Source organism: Protopterus annectens, chromosome 15.part0 (assembly GCF_019279795.1).
Source record: "Protopterus annectens isolate FY-2018-M chromosome 15.part0, PAN1.0, whole genome shotgun sequence".
NCBI classification, from domain to species: domain Eukaryota; kingdom Metazoa; phylum Chordata; order Ceratodontiformes; family Protopteridae; genus Protopterus; species Protopterus annectens.
The window spans coordinates 608,805,582-608,830,619 of NC_056749.1; the positions used below are offsets into that span (position 1 = coordinate 608,805,582).

Here is a 25,038-nt window from a genome sequence, read left to right on the forward strand (position 1 = left end):
TGAAAAGTTTATTGGCAAGTTATGACTTGAGATATGCAAGGCCAACTTCCTCTACTGATCCTATTTCCAGCATGGACACCCTGAGCTTAATGTAAATTTACTTTTTTACTTTTGGCATGACAAAAGCATTTCCTGTAGAGGATGCCATTTCATGCATTGCTCACAGTCCCACTATGAACACCTTTCTTGTGTTGATTCCATTGCAGTGAGGTATCAGAACTTATGCCATAATTTGTTACCCTGTTGGAAATATTGAAGGTATTAATAAATAAATTATTATGATGCCAACAATGTATCCACCCTCTCATCCCCCAGCAACATGCAGAACCCATTTGCTCTTCTGCCTCATTTACACTTTTCAGACAATCTGAGCTTAAGTGCATAGGTATCCCTCTGCTTCCCAGCCATAAAACAACCACATAAATGCTACATGCATGAAAAGCTTTAAAGCTCCATCTTGTGTTATGTCAAGAAATTATTAGGCTTTAAGGAGATAACTATGGAAACTTTAAACAAAATAAGTAAACAAAAGCACTGTTTCATTTTTCTGGTAAATTACCAGCAAATTCCAGACCTTGGACTACCTAAGTACTTGAAAAGCATATTTCACATTAGCTGGCATATCAAGCAGGAAAACAAACTCATTGTAACTTGTATAGCTTCTTAAACGTAATACTTGTAAAGCTGTCTGTTTACTTTATTCAGTGTTATAACTTTGTTTATACAAAACTCTAAAAAAAAAAAAAATCACCGTAATGACTGATAGTCACTGACATAATTCCTGGAATTTCAGCTCAAGAAAACAAGTTTCATTTTTAAGATGTCTATAAATCAGAGTCATTGTAAAGAAATGTTTATTGGAAGTATAGCTGTTTCAAGGAAAGACAAATGTATCTACAAATCATGCCAGCAAAAAATTAAATTGACTTTTGCCTTATAAGTTTCAAGCAGAGTCAGACCATTTTTGTTATGTTAATTAGGGCTGTTGGACAGCAAAACGATAAACAATCCACTTAAAAAGTAAACACATGATCATCGGTCCCCCTCCCCCAATCCAGCTGTACTTCGATTAAATATTGACCAAATACATGTGATGGGAAATAAAAAAATATGAATATCCTCTACTGAATGAATGGTTGAACACAGATTGTACATAAGTATATGATTTCAAAGTCTTGTTCTATGTGATAAAACAAAATTGTTATACCTTATAAGTCCACAGCACATGAACACTGCTCTGAGATGCAGTAAAATGAGGAATGCACTGAGACACTTTACTCAACTGTGGGTCTAAATATTAAACAGAAAATATGTGCAATACTTCTACATTATCAAAATATGCCCTTTGTGTGCATGTGATGTTATAAATCTAATACTTGAATATACTTGTCTTTGACAGTAACAATATTTATGCTCCCAGTTTCATTCATTCATCTTAATTAGAAGAATGGCCATGAAAGGCGTAATCCGCTAAGGAGTGTTTAACAAATCACATGCTGAATCAATTATCCCTGAAAATATATAGCAGTGCTACATTTGGCATATACCCAACCATTGCTGGCACTAGGAGCTAAAGGGACTACACCGTGATCAATAGAAGGGCTGCTGTGGTGGCACTGAAACCCAGGTCGAGGGCCCAGATGGAGCCGCCACAGGAGCACATCTTTGTGGTAGTAGCAAATATTCAAATGAGAGCTTTAAAGGCCAAAGAGTAGGAGGGTTCCATGCGAACAGCAGTTGAACATGTGTCATTCAGTCCAGAGAGATAGGCAAGCACCATTCTGCATGGATGAGCAATGACTTCCTTTGCCCTCAGCCAATTAAAAGGGGTCCGGTTCAGATCCCCAAATATGGAGTGGCTGAATTAGGCTCCGCACAGTATCCAGTGTGGTGAAGCAAACAACACGAGAGAAGGTTGCGAGCTATAGTCCCTGTGGTACATGGTTTGACTCCTTCAGCCAGAGAACCCAGTGGGGGCCCCTTGGAGAGTTCCTTTTTTTCTTTTTTAAAGGGCAGAGTGCCCAGGAATGAGTTCTGCCCAAAAGAGGGCCTGTGCCTTTGAAACTGTAGCTCTTCTGGTGGCGTCTGGTGATCTCCCACTGGCCTTTGAAAATCCTGGGGAGAGGGTGTAAGTCTTGTGCCAAGTCATACCCATATCTGCAGCAAGTCTCCATGTTGAACAACCTCTGGCATGTTAGAACAATGTAGGTAAGGTAAGTTGACAAGTCAGGTCAGATCCAAAACTTTGCATGAGCCACAGCTGGACAAGGTGTCACCCCTTGTGGATGCATGCCAGGCCCTTCCTGTGGCTCGCTCTGGCTGTGGTGGGTGCTGGTCCTGACTGGCATCCCACATTCATCTGTCATCTTGCAGCTGATTTAGAATTGGTGCAAACGAGAGAATCATAGTGTTTAATTAAAATAAAGCATCGTGAAGGACTGAGATAGGCGTTGACGCAATGTGATTTCTGCCCAGTGCTCTGAATGTCAAAGTTAAGACATTCAATGAAGCACTTGTAAATAGTGGAAGTAACTATGACTCTCTTAAGGTAGCCAAATGCCTTATCATCTAATTAGTGATGCACATGAATGGATGAATGAGATTCCCAATGTCCCTACCCTACTGTCTAATAAAACCACAGCCAAGGGAATGGGCTTTGCAGATAAGCGTGGAAAGATGACCCTGTTGAGCTCATCTCTAATATGACACTGTGAAGAGACATGAGAGAATGTTGTGAGCTGTAGTCCCTGTGGTATATGGTTTGATTCCCTCAGGCCTTGTTTGCCCATTGTGTGACCTTGAGCATATTTGTTAACCAGACATTGCTCCCAGTTTTCCAAGGGACTGTGTCCAGTGAGCCTACCTGTTTGACAAAATCAAGCATTATTATTATGATGATGATGATTATTTAAAGACACTGTGAGCTTACACCCAGAGGCTGTATTTAAAATCACAGGTAGGTGCTACATAATCAACTGCAGATCATTAAAATCTCAACCAATAACCCATATTTGGAAGATGTTCTTTGTGTTTCACTGTTGCAGTCATTACATTTGGGTAATCTGCTGGCAGGTTGCCCTCAGTCAGCCTGAATAACAAAGTCTTGGGTCCTGCGTCGGTTGCTGTCTCCTCTTCCATGACATCAAGTCATCAGGGGTATAGAACATGCAGCAGACACCATTTTATTCAGTCTTTCTTGCCGCACGGTGCCCGAAGCAGAAGCAGTTTGCAAGTGCCAGTCGGCTAACTCCTGAAATTTTCGTATTCGAGTTTCAGAACCAAAGTCTTCAAACTAAAGCTAAGTACCCCGTTGGGAAAACTTTTTCTTGCTCCTTACCGATGTCAGTAAAAGTTAATTGCATTACTTGTGGGAAGCAAATACCTCATAAGGATTTTCATTTGTACTGTATTCCTTGCCTAGGCCCTGATCACAACGTGCCTTGCTGTCGGTTTTGCGCTACATTTAACAAACGCACTATTAAGCGTCAGTATATTTTTGCTTCTAAATATTTTGGTTCAAGATTTAAGTATCCTGAAATGTCAGTTAGCAATCCGACTATTGGAGTTCACAAAAAATGCAAGGAAAAAGACAGACAAACCGTCGAGGTCCAAAACCGATGACGAAGCTTCTCCTAAGCCAGTCGCTGGTTCGCCAGTACTCAGTAAGGCACTTTTGCAGCCCCTGATACCCGCTACTTTTGAGTCACAGGCCTCTACCAAGACCCATTCGGAGTCTGGTATGCCTTGAGATTCTCAGAGTATTGAACCCGTGGATATCTCTCCCTTGGATGGGTCTGGAGCCGCTGAGCAGGCACCGGCTTCTAAGGGTGTTTTCATGCCTCAACATTTTTATATTAAGCCGACGCCAGCAACAAAAACAAAGTCAAAAACAACATCTGTGTCTGAAAAACCAATGCATGGGCCACGTGCTCAGGCCCCTATGCCTAAAAAACAGATTATCAAAATGGCTGAGGATTTAATTACCTTGATCAGGGGTTCCCAACATCCCACCCCGCCAAGAGGCCTAGGCAAGCCACTGATTATGAATCTTCAGCTCAGGTTTCCATTTCTTCTGATTCCTCTTCTGATCAGGAATTTTCTATTCCACCCTATGATGCAGAGGAATCCATCCCATCTGCATCTCCTCCTGAGGATTACTCTTTTGGAGAGACTTTGCATACTTTAAGGGAACATTTTCACTGGGAGAGTCAGGACTTCTCTGAATCAAAAAAGAGGCTTGGGGATTTCCTTCTTCTTCCTCAGCATAGGCCTTTGGCAATACCTCCTGTATTAGACATTGCTGATGATGTGTTCTCGGAATCAAGCATGGCTCCTGATTCCCTACCTCTGGCTCCTAGTAAGCCAGATAAATATTACAGGGTTCCTAACTCCCACAAAAATTTATTCAAAAATCCTGCTGCTGATCCTGAAACTATTTTTCAGTGTCCCAAGGTTGTTAAGGCTTCTACAGCCAAAAATCCTACCCCTTCTGATAGAGATTCCAGGGAGCTGAATAGATGGGGTATGAAGGTTTATACGTCTGCAATCTTGGCAATCAGGGCTTTAAACTGCCAATTTCATAAATATCAACAGCATGAAACAGAAAATTATGATGATTTCTGATTGTGTGGAAAATAGAGAGTTACAGGATTTATTGCATTCAGCAGAACAGGTTGGAAAGCATACTTTTCAATGTGGTTTTGATTCCTTGGAGGCCTCTTGTAGGGCCGCCGTTACTGGATCTGTGATTAGAAGGCATGCCTGGCTCAGGGAGCAAAATCTGCCTGATCACTTTAAAGCTAAATTGTTGGATGACCCTTTGCAGCATGATACTCTGTTAATAAGGCAGAAGAGGTTTTAAAGAAAATGGAAGACAAAGCTAAATCTATGCAAACTTTAAAAGATTTCTTGCAAGTGCAGCCACCCAGGTTCAGTAGGCACTGGCCTACTAAAAAATGGTCCTTTCCTGTGTCCAACAGAGCCACTCAGGGCAAACCCAGGTGCTCAAAAGGCTCCAGATATCAATCACAGGGTTCTTACAGGTCAAAGCAATGGGGTGCCTCCACCTCCAAATCTGGAAGAAACAAAGCACAACCTTACAGTAAGCAGTCTCAATGACTTTCCAATACCATCTCCAAGCACTTATCTTTTGACAGCCCCCTAGGGGGGGAAACTAGCACTTCATGCTCAAAATTGGCAGTTAATTACCCAGGACAAGTGGGTATTAAACATAGTATACCAGGGGTACAGATTTCATTTCCATACTTTGCCAATTCCAAACAGATGGCTGGATCTGCCACAAAACCAGTGGGCAGAGGCCCAGAAACAAGTCATGTCCCTCATGGATATGGGGGCTATTCAACCAGTACCAGAAAAGGAAAAAGGACAAGGTTTTTATTCAAGACTTTTCCTGGTACCCAGAAAAAACAATTCATGGCATCCAGTACTGGACTTATCGATTCTGAACATGTTCCTGGACATTCCAAAATTCAAAATGCTGACTTTACAACAGCTACTGCCTATGCTAGGCAAGAATGCTTTGTTAGTAACTCTAGACTTAAAAGAGGCATACCTGCATATCTTAATAAGAGAATCATGCAGAAGATACCTCTGCTTCAAAGCAGGTTTCTTGCATTACCAATTCTCTGCACTGCCCTTTGGGTTATCTACTGTGCCTAGTGTCTTTACAAAGTGTCTGGCACCAGTAATTGTATTCTGCAGACAAAGAAAATTTCAAATGTATCCTTATCTGGATGATTGTCTCATTCAAGCAGAGATCAAGGACACTCTTCTTCAACATCTGGCATTTGTAAAAAGGCTTCTAACATGCCTAGGATACACCACAAATGAAAAGAAATCACAACTGGTACCCTCTCAAATAATTACATTCCTGGGTGCAAGCTTGAATACAACTGCCCAGATGGCTTACCTCACACCAGACAAACAAAGGCAACTGACAACATACTTCAAACAAATGGCAACAAAAACCCAGTTATCTGCAAGACAAATTCTGCAGGCTTTGGGGTTCATGGCATCCTGCATTCTACTAATTCCATATGCGAGATTTCATATGAGGAAACTTCAATGGTACCTAAAAAGTTTATGGAGTCAACATTGTCACAGCCTGGAAACAATGATTCCTCTCATTCCCTGCCTACAACAGGAGTTTCTTTGGTGGGCTGAGACATGTCACCAAAACAAGGGACTGTCATTCACTCTACCCCCTGCCACCCAAACCCCAACTACAAATACATCAGACTATACTTGGGGGGCCCACCTGGCAGGGAGATGCATTCAGGCCAAATGGAACCCAAACCAACTGCATCTGCATATCAACCAGAAAGAAATGCTAGCTGTTCAGAATGCTCTGACAGCCTTCAAGGATTACTTCATCCAGGACAACTACTGATAAAGATGGACAGCACCACAGTTATGTGGTACATAAACAAGCAAGAGGGTACGCATTCCTACCCCCTTTGCAGACTAGCCATGGCCTTGTGGAACACCGCCTTGACTTACCAAATACATCTTCAAGCTCAATTTCTGCCAGGAAAGCAAAATACTCTGGCAGACGACCTAAGCAGAAATCTTATGGACCTGCACGAACGAAACTGGATCCACAAATCTTCAGCATGTTAACACAGAAATGGGGGAGCCCAGACGTAGATCTATTTGCCTCTCCCCAAAATTATCAGTTGGATAAATTCTGCACAAGAACTCATCATAAAAAAGCATGGAAAGTGGATGCTGTATCCTTCAGCTGGAAAAACCTATCAGTCTATGCCTTTCCCCCTCTTCCTCTACTCTCCAAGATCTTACAGAAAGTCAGACAGGAAAAAACAAAAATGAACCTAATTGCTCCGGACTGGCCTCGCCAGCACTGGTACCCACCTCTAAGGAATATGTCACACCTTCCTCCATGGTACTTGCCTCAAATACCTCATCAACTGTCTCAGCAGAACAATCAAATTCTGCACACTCAGCTCCAAACTCATTAGCATGGCTAATCAACTAATTATTCAAACCACACATCTCAGTAAATCTGTGATGGATGTCATTTGGAAGCCAGAAGGCCTAGTACTAGAAAATCTTATGCTGATAAATGGAAGAGATTCTGTGCTTGGAACCAAGCACAAGGAATAGACACAGCAAAGCCCAATATTCCTCAGATTTTACAATACTTAACTGAGATGCTTGACAAGGGCCTATCTTTTTCTTCAATAAAAATCCATGCCTCTGCCATCTTGGCTCATTACAACACAGAGCCTCCCCTCTTTTCTCATAAACTGCAGTATCTTAGAAGGGCCAAAAATTTAAGGCCTCCCAGGAGAGCACCAACTCCTGCATGGGACCTCAATTTTGTGTTGGAAAAACTCACCCTGCCTCCTTTTGAACCAGCAGCTACTGCGGATATAAAATTTCTATCTTGGAAAACAGCTTTTCTTTTGGCAGTCACTTCAGCAAGAAGGGTTTCAGAACTACAGGCTCTCATGGCAGTTTAGTCTTTCATTATATTTTACCTGGACAGGGTGGCCCTCAGGACCAATTCTTCTTTTATGCCTAAGGTGGTATCCAGTGTGGCTCTTAACCAGACCATTCACCTGCCAACATTTTACCCAAATCCGCAGAACAAGGGGGAGTGGATTCTGCATTCATTGGATGTACACAGACAACTAAGATTCTACTTAAACAGGACCAAATCTCTAAGAAAGTCTGGCCAACTACTGGTAGCATTTGCTGCAGGATCAGAGGGGAAGGCTATATCAAAGCAGACTATTTCTAAATGGATAAGCCACTAAGTTTGTTTCTGCTATTTGCACCATGGTAACCCTGTGTCCAAGGGGATCAGATTACATTCCACCAGGGCTGCCTCTACTTCAGCAGCTTTTCTCAGAGGGGTTCCAACCAAAGACATTCTAGAAGCTGCTACTTGGAGCTCTGTTCATACCTTCACAAAGCATTATAATTTACCACTCTTCTCTAAATCCAGGGCAGGCTTTGCCACTGCAGTCCTGCAGGGCCCTATAGCCACTCCTAATGCTGTTTAGTTCCATCCTCCCATCTACAGCTTTGGGATTCTACCCAAATGTAATGACTGCAACAGTGAAACATGAAGAACATAGTACAGTTGTGTACACTTATCATAAATGTTGATGTTCGAGTGTATTCACTGTTGCAATTTTTAACAAAAATAACAAGGTCCCTAACAACAGTTTTTGCTGGTAGAGGCTTTGACTATATGGTAGGATATGTAAATGCTTTGTTTGCTAAAATAAACAATGCTACATCTTTTTTATGCTTAGTTTGAGACCATTGTCCTTGTACCAGTTGTTTACATAGTCTAACCAGTGGCGGCTGGTGACTTCAAATCAAAGGGGGGCTGCAGGAGGCAGCTGAATGGGTGGGGTCAATGAGAATGGGTGTGGCCAAATGGAAAGGGGAGGAGCTATGCTCAAAACCACAAAAACTGTAACTTTACATTGCCCTGGGTGCCAAACCATCATTATGAGAGTCCAATCAAGACAAAATGAAGTGTAGAAGAAAAAAAAATTTCAATGCATTGGCTGCATGACAGCTTACTTAATATCAAATTAAAACAAAAAGGTTGTGAGGCATGAAAAAATAAGTTACTTTTTAAATACATTACTGGAATGTCAGTCAAAATCAAGTATAAGAAAAACAAGCAGCACTCAATTCAAACCACTTCTACTTGCACTGCAGTTCTAATTATAATTTATATTCAGCTTTATTAAAGTACCAAGTAACATGCTGAAAGTAGCAATCTCTGTGATACCCCCACTTGTAAAAATGTTTCTTATCGAAAAAAAGACCTGCTGCCTGACAACAACTATCTACTTGTTTCAGCAATATGAATAGTTAAGGTATTCGACTGCCCATCTAATATTTGCTTACTGTATACAGGTTTTGCATCTTGAACCATGCCTTAAACCATTAAACCATTTCTTTATTATAAATATTTTCATGCTTGTGTTGCCATAGTCTGAAGCCATGGCCAAAAGGGGCCTTGAACCAATCCGGTCACTGAATAAGCAGATAAGTTATCATACCCATGGCTAATATTCATAAAGAAGAGAAGGCTGTGCAAAACAAACAAATATGTAACACAAGATTGAGAGATGAGTCAAATGGCATAAGGGACTCAACTCAAGGCACTACAGATAGTAATTTGTAGAGCTTCACACTCTAGTGGGAAACACTAATAGTAGGGATGGTGAATTTGTTTAGTGCTTAGTCATGGACAAAAAATGACCATAATTAACACTAAGGATGCAATTATTCTCTGGCAATGTGTTGTTCAGAGAAGGTATAAAACATGCTAGATCTATTTAAGCTCTTATTCTTTCAATGAAGGCACAAAAGTGAGGCAATGTAGCTGAATTACAAAATTGGTAAATGAATAAAGATGAGGCAGTTCAAATAAGAAAAAGAATACTGAATTAATCTATAAACAGTCAGAATGTCAAAGAACAAACAATATGGAAGAAGGAAAGCAAAGGGGATAAATGGCAGAATTTGAAGCAAAGTTGCTTGATGCTGACCTTAAATATTGCCTTGAATATTAGACATGAATGCAGGATATTGGTGGGTTAATGATGTGATTAAGTTGCTAGATCAATGAACAGAAAGCACACTGTGTGCAGAAACACAGTCTGATAAACTCTACCTCCATTTGCAAACTGTAATTTCGAGCATATTAGTTTAATCATCATGAGAATATCATTCTGCAGTGGATCAAGAACCGCAGCAAAGGAGGGAGATATCAGCTTGTTAGCAAAAAGGCAACTTGCTGCATTGGCAATTTCAGGTATTTTCTGCATACAGGTGGAACTAAAATACTAAAATACCAGCAAGTGGTTATTGTCTTATAACATTGGGAAAAGGAAGCAGATCATAAGAAAATACAGAAAGGCAATTGAACATGTTGTGGCAAGGCAAGGCATTACAAAAATTCCAAGTTGCACACTTTTACAAATGAGATCATAATGAGAACACGTGACTTCTGCAATGAGGTATAGTGCACATTCAGATGAAAAACAGCTTCTTTAGTTATCGTGTTGCCTCACTCCCCATCTACCACGGTGGCTACCTCATTTTTTAATTAAATGCTTACCTCAAACATTCAAACATGTGGGATGTACCAGCCTGTTTGTCATTTGCAGAAAGGCTGCCGAAACAGGAGCTCAGACAGACATTTACGATTCAGTGCCAGAACAGGAGATGACACTGGACTGAGTAAGCAATTCAAGACCAGGTAAGGCTGTTTCTTTGACTATTTGTATTGGAAGCCCAAGCAAGTTACAACAGATGCAAAGTGGGCCATTCGCTAATGCTTAATTTCTTAACACAGCATTTGAATTGTTGGCTATAGTGCAGTTGTTGTTGCTGGCTGCTGCTGATTTAAACCTTAAATAGATAAAGATAGCTAGCTAAAAATAACTCTGCAATTGTTGCTATGTTTTATGTGTTCTGAACATCTCAGTCTGTACTTAGGCTGATAAAACCATTGTCAACTTTTAATGCACTGTTGAAGTTGATGCCAAGCAGCAAGACTGTCGTATCAGAATTTACTGACAAGGGTGTGTAAAAAATAATTCTAACTCAAAAGTTGGCAGGATGATCCCAGGCAACGCAGGCTTCATTTTAAAGATATTATATATATATATATATATATATATATATATATATATATATATATATATATATATATATGTGCCTACATAAGTACTTACTGAAACATTATCTTCTTACCCGACATTCTGCCGGCAGTGCTTTTGTGCGAAGGCTGCGGGGCTTTTCCTGGTTAAAATATGCCAGCCAAATAACCAACTCTCTTCATTATGTTCATTGACAAAAATTCTTGTGTGTGTGTGCTGTAGGCTGATTTTGTTAAAAAAAGAATAGGAAACCGTGGTGACCCCAAATATGAAGAGCGTGGTTTTCACTTAATTCTCTTGTGCAGACTCTCCTGCCAGAGTCTAACCTCAGAAACACAACTGCGTGCCTTATTATAGCAGGGCACAAATGATCATGGGTATCTGAGAAGAATGTTCCACATGCACCTGATACGTTTATCCTATGCTCCTCTAAGTGTGAAGATATCTGAATGAGATAAAGACTGTAATAGAAGACATTGGAGATTTAAGGCAAAATAGTTAAAGAAGTAATGGAGGTAGTAAATGAAGTGGACTGGGGCAGAAAAGGGTATGATCTAGAATTGTGATAATCTCAAAGCAATAATAAGAAGAAGAATTAATATGCAGGAAACAGAAAAAAAGAATGGGAAGATTGAAGACCAAAAATAGAATGAACTGGAAAAGATAAAAGAAATGCAACAAATATTAGGGCTTTTAAGCATGCAGCAGGAAAGAACTTGTCAAATTGAAGGAAAGTGGAGGAAATAAGTAGAGGAAATGCCATTTCAAAAACAAGCAGCTCTCAGAATGCATGGGCATGAAATCAGTCCTAAGAGGCAGAAAAAAATTTAGCATTGAGATTAAGGCAACAAAAGGTGGAGAGGAGAGTGATGAAAATTAGAGACTTAAAAGGGGGAAGGGTAGTTAAGGAGCCAAGTAAGATGGAAAGAGTCTTCATTGAATACTACCAGGACCTGTAGAAACATTCAGAAATGTATGGAGAATGTGAAAATAGAATGGGGAATTTTCTGGAAGTGGGTAGACTTGATAGTATTAAAAAAGGAGGAAATCACAATATTGGAGAGTCCTATAACAATCCATGAGACAGAGGAGCAAATTAAAAAAAACATGCAACAGAGGAGCCTCTAGGTGAGAATGGGTGTCCAGTGGAGCTTTGGAGGAAGTTCTACAAAGAGATTAAACTAAAATTATATGCGATATTTAACTAGATCTTAACATATGAAAAAAAGATACCAGAATCAAGGCACAAGGCTATAATAACATTGATACTGAAAGAGGAAAGGGATCAAACTATTCTGGGAGACTTATTGTCCCATATCAATCGTAAACCATGATTAAAAAATATTTGCATCATTTAATGGAGAGATTAGCAAAAACTCTACCACGAATAATCCGTGGGGATCAGTGTGGCTTTATGAAAAACAGACAAACATTCGACAACATATTAAAACCATATATGACACACAGGGAAGTGGATAAGGAGGGAAAAGGGCTTATTTTGATGGATCGCGATACAGTAGAGTGCACTGGGAATATTTATAGAAATTAACGGAGGAGTTACGAGTATTACGATAACAAGCCCGTATCCTTTGAGGCACTAAAAGCTCACAGATGCAAGTAATAATTCACCTGTTTTAAAGGACCTCCTGTAGTTACTCCTCTCCCCCACACCTCTGAATTCAAGAATGGCCTACTGGCCAACTTAACATTTTAAAACTTTACTGACACGCCGAACTGCATTGCTGGGTTTAACTGAGTTGGGGGCTGCTAGGCATACATCCACCAGGCTGTTTCGTGCAGGATAGACTTACAACTGTAACACACACACACTCCTACCTGCAGGATCCGGACTAACCAGCGACCAGTAAACTAGATCCAAACAGTGAGTGACCACCAGATGATCAGCTACCTAATCCTGCATGTGAGGTGACCCGGCCGGTACATCCACGAGCCCAAAACCATGCTGCTGCTACTAAATCCACATCCACGACCGAGCCCAAAACCAGCTAATTCCTGCATGCTGCTGCTACTAAATCCTGCATGCTCCTTCACCAAACGACCGATCAGTACTCCCGCGCATGCATTGTCTCGCAAGTCCTGCGAGAGCAGCTCAGTCCTCTTATTGGCTCTGACTGCGGCTGAAGCAGTCCGGAGCTTCTCTATGTTGTGCGGTTGTCACCACACAGAATCATGGGTATTTCACAGCAAAGATTGCTTTGTATGTAACTATCCGGACTGCTGGTAAGGCAGTCATGAATTTTGTGTTTCACAGATATTTTTTTTGTTTTTTTTTTATAGGTGGGAGGGCTGCAGACCGGCAGTCCGATAGGATGAGCCGCCCCTGAGTCTAACCCATGTTGGAGCAATTTTGAGTCAGTAGAGGAACAAATAACACCCAATTTACAATTATCTGCAAACTTAGGATTACCAACAGACAGTGCTGATGGCATGAAGGTCTGAAAAACAGATGCCAAATTAGAGTAGATCCAGTGCTGAACCCTATTGTAAACAACCGGTAACTTTTTTTCTTTCAGAATTGGCAATTGTGATTTTAACTGTGTTCTGTAAGGCAACTAATTATCTATACACTGCACAACAAACACATTAATATTCAGATGTATACCCAGAATATGCTGAAATGTGCACCGCCACACTTCAACAGCATGTAAACAGCTACATAGATAAAGCTGTACCTCAAAAGAATAAGTGCAGGGCAAACCCCAGAAACAAAACCACTTGGTGGAACCATAAAATCAACAAGTTTTATAATAAAAGGAAAATAATTTTGACCAAAAGTAAGAAGAGTAATTCCCAGAATGTTAGAGCTCTTGTCATCAAAATAAACAACTCAGGAGCTTAATAAAATCTACCCAAATCAAGCCTGCTACCCAAGCAAATGACAATCACAAGGCATTTTTTAGTTCTGTTTGTAAACTCAAAAGCTCAATGCAGCAATGTGCTGAGCCGCTTGTGACCGATGTTGCCCAACCTGAGACTGAAGGTATAGCGAACCTATAGGCTGATAAATTTAGCTCTACTTCACCCCTCTCTCCCTCTATCTGTCCCTCGAGAGATACCTGAAACTAGCTTATGTCCAGCTATTACACAAGATCAAGACCTAAAAGTGCTATCAAAAGCTAAAAATACTGCATTAACAGGTCCTGACAATATCCTTGGCGACATCTTAAGTAGCATGAAGCACTATTTAGTCACACCACTAACAACACTGCTCAATCTTAGCCTCTATACAGGTTTTGAACCAAGTGGAATACAACTACAGTAATTTCCCTGTGTAAGGGATGACCTTCCACAGACCCAAAAGTCTTACCAGCCTCATATACAAAGCCATGGAAAGACTTATCATGGAATTAATCATTAAGCAAATAGGGAACCTCCAAACACTAGACACATCTGAGAATGGATTTATCAAGGGCAGGTTATGCTTACTCAACCGTGTAGAGTTTTTGGTAAAGGTTACCAAAGCAATGAATGAAGGTAAAATGGTACACACCACATACCTCGACTTGGCCAAAGCTTTTGACACAATTCCCCACTCAAGTATAATAGAAAAGCTAAATAAACTGTGAGTAAACACCTATGTCACCCACTGGATTGCCAGCTGCCTCACAGATGTGGTGCAAATAATCAAAATAGGGGAAGTTTGATCCACAAAGAGACTAGTCACCAATGGAGTCCCCCAGGGTGCTGTGCTGGGACCTCTCCTATTTGGCATCTACTTTTCCGAAGTAAAGGCCAATACCAAAGGGCTCTGACTGACTAAGTCTGCAGATGACTGCAAGCTAGGAGCAGTCATTGGACCCCAAATGACTTAGCCATCCTGCAGGAACCTTTGTCTCAAATAAATAAATAACTGGTGTCAAAATCATGATCTGAAACTAAATGCCAAAAAATGCATTATCATATCCTTTGGGAAGTCATCTACTCCAAGGAACTACCACATTAACAATACACTCCTAAGTGTTGACCCACTTCTTCAGGATTTGGAAACTTATGTGGACAGTGACCTAACCTTTGACTACCATTGTGTCTATTGTTGTACGAAAACTCTTGTATATTGCACAGCTTATAAACAAAGGGATTGTGTGCAAGTCTAGGCATGTCATTGTTCCCCTTTACTCAGCCCTCTTTATGCCAGTCACTAAATGTAAAGCCTCCTTTGGCAGATATCTGTCCATACACATGCAACAGCTGGAATGACCACAGATAAACTGTACTAAAAGGATACAAGGCCTAAAAAACATGTGCTACATGGACTGACTCAAAATCCTGTCACTGTACTCTGTATCCTACAGACTGCTAAGAGGTGAACTTTTCTGGCATATAAGGCATCCTCTGACCCATTACTGATAGATTAGATTTACTACAAATCAGCATGTCAAATGGCATCACAAACACTTAGTCTAGGGATCTAAACCTCTTCTGCAACATCAATCGAATGGTTTGGAGGGATAAGTATATTTCACAGAAGGTACCACTGTTATAAAATTACTTCCCAGCCACAAAAATCAAAGTTTATCCCTATCCATTTTCAAGCACAACTTAGATCTGTGCATAGGAAACAGAAAATTTACTCCAGGAGTGCTCCCAGTACTACTAATGGATAGATGCAGCTCCTAAATTCTTTATCCCATGCATAGGTCCCCTCATATTATCGATGGTATAATCCCAGTTATTCTCAGTAGGGGTTATATATGATTATCAACCATAGTATGGGTAAGGCCAATCTATAACCCAATGGGATAGGTTATTTTAAGAACAAAAAGGGGAACTGGCCAGCCTTCAAATGGCCTACAAGGGCAACTAGCCTAGTACATTCCTTTGAACCTATTTACAAGTCTGTCAATAATGCCTGCATGAGGAATAATGTCAAAGGCCTTGCCCTGATCCTGATATGCTGTATGTTCTGTATAATCACTATCCACTGCCTCGCTGAATTTTTCAAATAAATTAACAAGGTTAAAGAGGCAGGCTCTGCCTTTGACAAAGCCAAATTGATGAAGGTCGAAGGTTAAGAGACATTCAACCTTCAGATTAGTGAGGTTTGAGATGTTACATTCCATAGCTTTACATATGAGGTTAGTAAGATTAATAATGGTTTATAATAACCAAGTTCCATGGTTGTACCACCCTTATGTAAAGGCATTACAGTGGTTGTTCTGCCATGCTTTGGGAATGTAACCAACAGAGATACTAAGATTAAAATGTTTAAATAGGTTTCAGGCATACTGTATGGGTACTGATAATCAGGCAACCTGGTATGTTATTCATGGCCGACAAATGAGGTATTCTTAGCTATTGAGAATTCTGAAAGTATCTGTTCAGTAGTAATTATGGGTGGTGATGAGGACTGCAGAGTGTGTGTGTGTGTGTGTGTGTGTGTGTGTGTGTGTGTGTGTGTGTGTGTGTGTGTGTGTGTGTGTGTGTGTGTGTGTGTGTCTGTGTGTGTCTGTGTGTGTGCATAGTAAAATTTGTACTAAATTGACAGCTAGGATTATTAGCTATTGCTCCAAGTCCCTGCTGTTTATTTTAGAGAATGTGTCAATTTTCAACTTTCATGTGCTGTTATGCATCAGATGTGGGGCAGAACATACCACCCTTCCTCCAGTGTATTTTAAAATAAAGCCTGTCAGTGAAGATCCTGCTACGAGAATAAGGCCTCATAGCCTTTTACAAGTTTTTTCTGAATCATACTTTAGGATATGAATGTAAAGAGTATCAGTTTGTCCAATAATCATCAGTTAATCTGCTGTGACTCTCTCAGAAGCACTAAGAGTACATACATAAATATTTTCTTGACAAAGACGTATTACTTATAATTCTATAACTGCCTAAAGCATTAACAGATTGTGTATTCTCTAGCCTCAAAAAAGATGTTCAGTTCCACTTTAAAGGCATCAGTTGGCCCTGGGCTCTTTAACTTAGTAGATATATAAATCTATAAAGGAACAACATATTCAACAAACAGCGCAATGCAGTGGGTAGTGTTGTCACCTCACAGCAACAGGCTCTCTGGTTCAGTTTTTGGCTAGGGTACCTTCTACACAGAGTCTGTATGGTCTCCTTGTCTTTGTGTGTCCAGTTACAGCAATTTCATCCTACAGTCCAAAGACTTGCAATAGGTGGAATGCACACTCTAAACTGGTCTTGCATATGAGTGTGTGTGCATGTTTCTAGTAAGGAGGAAGAACCATAGCAGGGCTAGCCACTAGGTGGTGTGAACATTAGCTCTAGATGATTACCACTGTTAAAGTGACACTTTGTGCAAAAATGAGAAAAAGGGATTGTGGATGGATGGATATATTCAGTAACCAGATGCTAAGAGAGAGTCTACTCATGGAGTACCACTTAGATACTCAGACATTACTACTGGTGTTGCCAGACATCATTTCAAGGGAATTTCAAGAGACAGTCATCCTTAAAGTAGCAAGTATCAGCATTATGTATCCCTGATTCTCTGTTCCGACAAGGAGTACAGATCTATTTTTTTTAAAACAGGTTGTTGAATCATAAGTTTTAAAGTCAGCATTTTTCTGATCCACCAGTGCTGTAAAGTTTCAATTGTTTAACCAGATACACGTCACCAGTGAAACATAACAGTGAGGAAAATTGTAATACTGGACTAACTGATGTATCAAAGAGCAAAAAACACAATCCGTACAGGAGATTTTCTTCTTACATACACAGTTGATCAGTATGACTACTAAAGCTTGGTTTTCTGCCAACCGTAAGATCACAAACGTGGAAACAAAAGTTCAGTCAAGTATTATTCAGTATATAACTACATTAATGTTTACTGAGTCTAAGTATCCTACAAACTAATTTGGAAACATTAGAATCACATTAATCATTATAGGCCAGATAAGCAATGGCACAGTGGAATTTTCTAAAATGTTATAATTCTCTTTTGGGTGAATAGTTTTGCTACTTTCTAGTCATCAGTATATTTATGTACTGTAACTGCACTGGATATCTCAAATTACTCAAAGAAGATAAAACACAAGGGGCAGACCTCTCAACCAATTGGGGACACATTTCAACAGAATCAGGGACAAGTCAAGAAAAAATCAGGGACACTTAAAATATTAGTGCTATTAACTTGAAACACTGACAGAATCAGAGCATATGAATTAATACACATTTTCTCAAGTAAAAGAAGTTTATAACTTTAAATTATTGTCATTATTCATTAAGTGTAATTCACCATCTTTCCTCCAAAAGTCAATAGTTTTAGGAGAGATTAAGAGGGGCACAGTTAAAATCTGAGTCGAAATCAAGGACAGTTGAGAGGTATGACAAGGGGGTTAAATAGAAGTCGTGCAGTATTAATAGTCCAAGATTATAGTTAGTCTCTTATCTAGAGTAAAAATGAACTCTCCAGGTTCTATCAGGTAGCCACTCCTTAATCCAGTAAATCAACCACAGACCTCGCACTTTCTGGATCAGAGCTTTATGATTAACAATACTCAAAGTTTTCTTAAATATGTGAATATAAATTTGACCCGTCTTCCGGGGTCTGCTGCCTTGATTGTAGACTCCCCAGTATACAACAAACTGATCCGGATTAAAAACCTGTTTGTGAATTATGTATGTTTTTGCTGTGCATTAATTATGTATTTCCACATTAATCTGATATCAGTCTGTGTCTGGGTCACTGATGTGGTTTCTATATTTACTTAAGTTTCTGAATGTGGTTATAATTGTGCTCAAGCTCCACGTCTTCCTTTCCTTTGAGACTGTACAAGTAGTCAGATTCCTTTCAGCAGAAATTTCAGACTTTAGTTGTTAACTAACTCTTGTCCAATAGCAGAGTAGTTCTCTATCAGCTGATAATCAGTGATCTTTCATCAAGATCTGTGAAATTTGTGGGGTATTTCTTTCTTTAACCAAGGTAAGAAGAGTTGTACATCTTGGGCTTTGTAGTTTAACATCTTCCATAGTAAATGTCATCATGCTCAATGGAAAAGTTTCCTTTTTGTCTCCCTATTGTAATTCCTGTATATGAGATCCCTTCAAAACCTGGAATACTCACATTGTCCAATCTCATTTCATGAAGCCTGGCTTCAACAAATCTCATCATATCGAATTCCTGGAACAGCAAAAACGAACCTCGGGAAATTAACCACTTGGTCACCATGGGGAATCTTGCCCTTCCTCCACTGTAGTGCAATCTCGGAGTTGGTATATTTAGTTAAGGGGGGTATGGAGGGATTTTTTTTGTTTTGCTGTTTGTTGTTTTGTCCTGGTGTTCGAGTGGTTCTTTTCCTGGTGTTCATTTTCATTGTTCTGGGAGTTTGATATAATGAAGATTCAATGAAGTCAGGTTTGATGTAACGAGATTCAATAATGTGAGTTTTTGCTGTTTTGAAGGAATTCCATATATAAAATAAAGGAAAACAATGAATGTAAAAATTTCTCCACTTTAAAGTTCTTGCATGCCCATACCTGCACTAATAAGTAATTCCGATTTCACCATATCTCACAGAAAATGGAATACTCCAAGACACAGATATCTTGGACTTATATATATATATATATATATATATATATTTTCACATTTTTGCTCATTCATTTTCACTGTTCTGGAACTCATATTAATGGTTACCTGCCTTTTCCATATGGAAAGTAATATTTGTGCTGCTAATAAAACTAGGTGTTTTAAACATAAAACAAAAAATGCCTCCATTATATGTTTCTTTACACCTGAAGGATACAAAGGTAAAGCATATTCATCTTTATTTATGCTCTCTCTATATATTTTATCAGATGCGTTTATATCACATTATCGAAAGATGAAAATAGCGAACGCTATTTCATTGGCCCCAGAACATCTAAACATGAAAATATCGAACATTCAGAATAGCAAATTTTTTCCCATGGAAAAAATTTGCTGCTCCGAAACACATACACACAACACAAGCACATCAAACAAACAGCAACCACACACATACACTTAAATTCCTACATCTAACGCTACACTAAACTAAGCATACACTACTATCTACCCACTTACCTTAACCTAAACCCTAACCCTAAGGTCCGTCACTACTGCACACTCACCTAACCCACGCACTAACCCTAACTCACTTAAACCGCCCCCAAACCTAAAGTCTGTCACTATCGCACACACGCTTAACCCGCTCCCTAACCCTAACTCACTTAACCCACCCTTAACCCTAACATACAAACAATCGCACACTTACCTGAACCCAACCAGTAACTTTCCACCACAACGCTAAGAATAGCGAAGCCACAGAAACGGCCAACCAAATTCTTTCCCGAGGAAAGAATTTGCTGTTCTGCAGCTTCGCTATTCTTAGTGTTCGATATCAGAATATTCAAAGTTTTAATACTTTGATGTTCTGATATAGACCCTATCAGATACGCCACTGTAAAATGAATATGACTTTTTACAATGCAAAAAAGAAATACTTGCTTTTTATTTCTAGAGCAGAGCAGAATTAAATTTTGTTATTTATTTGTTAACTGGTTTAATGACTGAAGTACTAGATAGCAGCTAGTGCTGTCTTTCCTATGCTGAGAAGAGGAAGGCAGCTAGGCTCACTGCTGTACTGACACCTATAGGCACCTGGGCGTATAACAATATAAAGGTGTAATGCTAGCAGCATTCTGGCCATGATGAGAGGCGCATCATTAAATGGAGTATACTGTAGCTGTGGCAGAACATGCACAGTTGTGAAAATATACAGAAACTAGTAATGCAATCTGTCTCTATTAGTTTACCGTTGGGAGTTCAGGTTTGTCCTAGCAGAAATACCCGTTATGAATGCAGGAATGATGGCCTGTCATGGATGCCTGCTGATCTGTAGGGGAACAAATAGACCAAATGGTTCTTGCAATAATTAAGGGAACATAATAGACCAATTTTTCACAGTAATGATGATTAAGTGCTTGTAAAAGGTAACAAGAAATTGTGTGTCTTTTTAAAGGTGCATATTGGCTACGCATCCCATGGCTCTTGTTATCGCTTGCCTAGTCCTCTTGTCTTTCGACTTTTTCCTGGTTAGGGGTCGCCAAGTCGGAACTCTGGTCCGCTCATGATTGGCAGTGGATTTTTATGTTGCCGAGTTGCCAGCCCGACGCCCAACCTTCAAAGAAGGCACACCCATTCACGCTCGCACCTACTTGCATATCTTTAGCGTCACTTGACCGTGGGGAGGACATGCAGACTCCACACAGAAGGCGCTCCAGCTGAGAATCTAATGGGAGAACCTCTTGCTGTGAGGCGACAACGCTAACTGCTGCACCACCGTGGCCTCCTGTTATCACTTGCCTAGTACTATTCTTAAATGCCCATGGTTGGCATTTAGAAGGAGCATACAAAAAGAATGCAAAACACTGCTAGGGAATGTGCTATTTAGCCTTTTTATGAGTTATATCTGCAAAACTCAAGAAGTCAAAAATTTTCTTACTGTTCAAATTTTCTACTAGAAAGACAAATCTGTATGTATTTAATTAACTATACAGGTATAAACTGTTTTTGCACAAATAACCTGTTAGTCTTTTAGCAAACAAACATGATTTACAGTTTTTTGGTATATCTGAAAGTGGCTCATATGATTTAAATTTTTCTTTGAAAAGGTGAGAAGCAGGCATAAAGGTTAAGGTGTTTACCTTACAGACACAATGTGCATGGTTTGATTCTCACATGGGACAACTGGCTTGGTTTAAAATGGCCCAAAGAACAGTTAGCCTAGCACTAATGTATGAACCTAAGAAAAGCACATGCAGTTCTGACAATGAATGGCATGTGGTACAAGGATAAGTATAAGTATTTTCTTTGTTATATTTTTTTCATGAATGTTCATACATACCATCCTTTTAGAAAATGTTAGCTAAGTATTAGTGTGCAAATATTTGCTTGCATCATGCAAGATTTTCTCACTTAAACTACATTTTTTGTTGTGAATCAGTTGTTTTGCATTTAGCAAGTTGGTTGATAATTATATATAAGTGTGTGTGTGTGTATATATATATATATATATATATATATATATATATATATATATATATATAATTACAATACCTGCTGAAAATGTGTTTTGAAAATATCTCCCTTCTGTGTCCTGTAGAATGGTTTAGTTTCACATAAACAATTTGTAGTGTTAACAAAAATATTTCGGCTAATTTAGACTTAAAATGAATAACCTGATTCACCCAGAATGCACAAAAGCGACATGACACACTGCTCTGACAATTTTTTACATCCATTGTGTGTGTATATGTGCACTCTGAGGAGACAGTAACACCATACACACAGTGTGGATAATATTAGTTATCTGCTTTGATTTTACAGACATTTGGACCTTATTTAGATCTACAGCATTCAAGGCCACACAGGGCTTTTTCATTTATTTACACTTTAGACTTCCTTTTTATATTTCTTTTTTAAGAAGCCTAATAGTAAGAGAAACCAATCACATTATTATTATTGCTCTGCTCAATACAGCAGTTTCAGCAGTGTAAACAGTATTAAAATGAGTGATATTAGTAGTAAAGTATTTAATTGTTCTTAATAATATCAAAACTTTGGGTACGTGGCAACATGCAATAAATTTATTTGCAGAGGAGGAAACAGGAATTGAGAAAAATCTGGAGGGCAAAGGAAACCAAACAAGTCACACAACAGATGAAATGCTGACCTGTAATTTTGCATGATATTCCTAAAATAATGTTACATAAACATATTTGTTCTAGTAATAAAGCAATCCTGTGTGCTGTGGCTTGATCCCTTACAGATTATGGCTGCTAAAAAAAAGAAGGTTGTTGGAAGATTATAAAGGATGTGGGCTGTAAGGAGCTCCATATTATATACAGTGCTTAAAAGCCTTTCCCAAGGTGGGGCAAGAGGAGGGATGCATTTACTTGTGAATCACTGCTCATCTGTAATTTCTGGGTTTTGCTTTGCGTGAGTATCTACTTTTAGATAAATTCAGATGAAAACAAAACCAAATGCAAATGCACAGCTGAATTTAGCTTGTTCTGGTTAAGTTGTCGTCATCCTTTCTTAGAACATGCTTTAATTAGGTATCTCCTTTTCTCTTTACTTTGCCACCTGCGTTCTAGCAAGTGACAAGTAGCATTGCTTCTCTCACAGCTCACTTTTTTAAGCTCAGTCCTCTTACCAGTTGTATCAAGGTGCCATGTTTTATCAGGCAGTACTAGGCACTGCACAACAATCACACTGATGCACACTAAAGTTGGTGTTCACATTGTAGGTGTTGCATAACACTAGTCAGTCTTGACCCAAGGCAGGACCAAGCCACTGACTTGCTTTATTGCTGTTTTGTCTTGTAATTCTGTTATGAGATTTTCATAAAAAGGAAGTGGGGCTGGGAATTCCTTGAAAAAAAACATATTTTGCCTATAATTTAAAGACACAGATAATTTATATTTATATATATATATATATATATATATATATATATATATATATATATATATATATATATATTTGTGTGTGTGTGTGTGTATATATATATATATATATATATATATATATATATATATATATATTTATATTTATATATATATATATTTGTGTGTGTATGTGTGTGTGTATATACATATATATATATATATACATATATATATATATATATATAGTTTGGTTATCATTTGTTATGCGAGTAATGGATTTATTTTATATTGCTTCTCCTTATTTATTTGTACATCAGACAGTCATTGAGAAAGCCTTAATGGATGCTAATTTGGTACGTTAGAGTTCGTATTACCTGACCTGAAAACCATAACATCTGTTTTTAGGTGAAAATTTTACAGAAGGTAGGATGTCAGCAGATCATGTTAAAGCCTCATCTAAATTAAATTATAAGCTTGACTGGAGCTTTCTAATTTGGCATGTTTAGACTTTGAAGAATCTATAATAGAAGTTACATATGACAAAAATCCGAGCCAATACTTTAAACCTAAAAAAATTGTCTTCTTCCAAAAATTGCTACTATACTTAAACTAGGTAAGAATTAAATTTATTCATTATTTCCAAACCACATCTGCAAAAAATATACAAAATTAGAAAACTGATCAGATCTTTTGTTTACTGCTACTGCTTCATGTAGCACACAGCTGTAGACAGACTCAAATAACTGAAGTTGTAAGGCCTGATATCCAAATCATATTATCCTTAATCTTTCTGTACCTAGTTCCCTTCCTTGTAAGAGGTTCAGTTCTGAATTACATTAAAGATTTTGGAAGAAGGAGATTTCAAGACTATACTGTCTGCACAGCAAATAATTACCAGCCCGTGTGACCAAATTCATTGTTGTACATATTTGGTTTATCCCATACTGACTTCAGTATTTCCATAAAATCTATAGTCACGACCCATTCTGTCAAGCCATTATTCAACTGCATCACTCTCTTCATGAAACAATTATTCCTCATGTCCAAATTGAAATATAAAACCAGTATTACTAATGTCATCTTGTCTGTTATCTATCTTTTGTTCTGTAGAGTTATCACCATAACCTGCAGTAGTCATTCTGCATTAAAATGGTTATGTTACGCAATCGATTCCAAGATTTCATTCAGTATCTCATCATTTCTTGTATATCTATGTCAGAGTCAACTCTTTTTTTTCAAGTCACCTTGTACTGTCGCTCAGACTGATACTCCAGTTATGATGCAAGTCTGATGTGATTATTGTCTTTGCCTTCCCTCTACTCCCTTTAACCCTGCTAGGCAACAGCCCATCCTCATTTGTGCCAATGTCAGGAGGTCTGTACACACCAGTACTCTCCCCCTACCAAATAAAAAACATTAACTGTCAAAGCACTAATGTCAATGATGTTACCTTCCTTACTTCCACAGGTAGCTGTCATTATGAAATGTCATATTCCTCACCATGTGTCAGACTGTCCCTTATATACAGTGCTACCCCACACATTTATCCAAGTTGCACCACTTGGATACCTCTCACCATTAATTTATTTCCATCTTCAAGTCACCTACCTACTATGTCTCTTGTACCCCATAATTCCAACCCTCATCATCTTTATTAACATTTTGTCACCTCTCATTTCTTCACACCTTCCCCTTTAACATTGTATCCAACTCTTTAGCCACTTCTCCATAATCATTCTAACACAGTGCCATAGTTTTGCTTCTCCTACCTTACCACTCATCCTTTCATCCCTTACTGCTATCCTTTGGCCAGTTCCTTAACAGGTAAACAAACAAAAAAGTGAATTTTTTTTTCTGTTTTTTTTTTTCTCTTTTTACTGTGACCTGACAGTTTGTTTTTATGAAACCCTCTTTCTTTGCCTTCAAACCACATCCAATTTCTTCTAAAGTCTGCATGTACTGC

General features: G+C 38.9%; 1 protein-coding gene across 4 annotated transcripts in view; it reads left to right on the forward strand.

Annotated features, from left to right (window-relative positions):
• Positions 1-25,038, forward strand: part of CYSLTR1 (cysteinyl leukotriene receptor 1) — a 655,524-nt gene that overhangs the window by 150,949 nt on the left and 479,537 nt on the right. The window contains exon 1 of one of the 4 annotated variants that reach the window (XM_044057449.1): positions 10,069-10,273. The exons of the other annotated variants lie outside the window; for them this stretch is intronic. The gene's annotated coding sequence lies outside the window, so the exon portion shown is untranslated. Of the gene's footprint in view, positions 1-10,068; positions 10,274-25,038 lie in introns of those variants that run through there. 4 annotated transcript variants of the gene reach the window in all.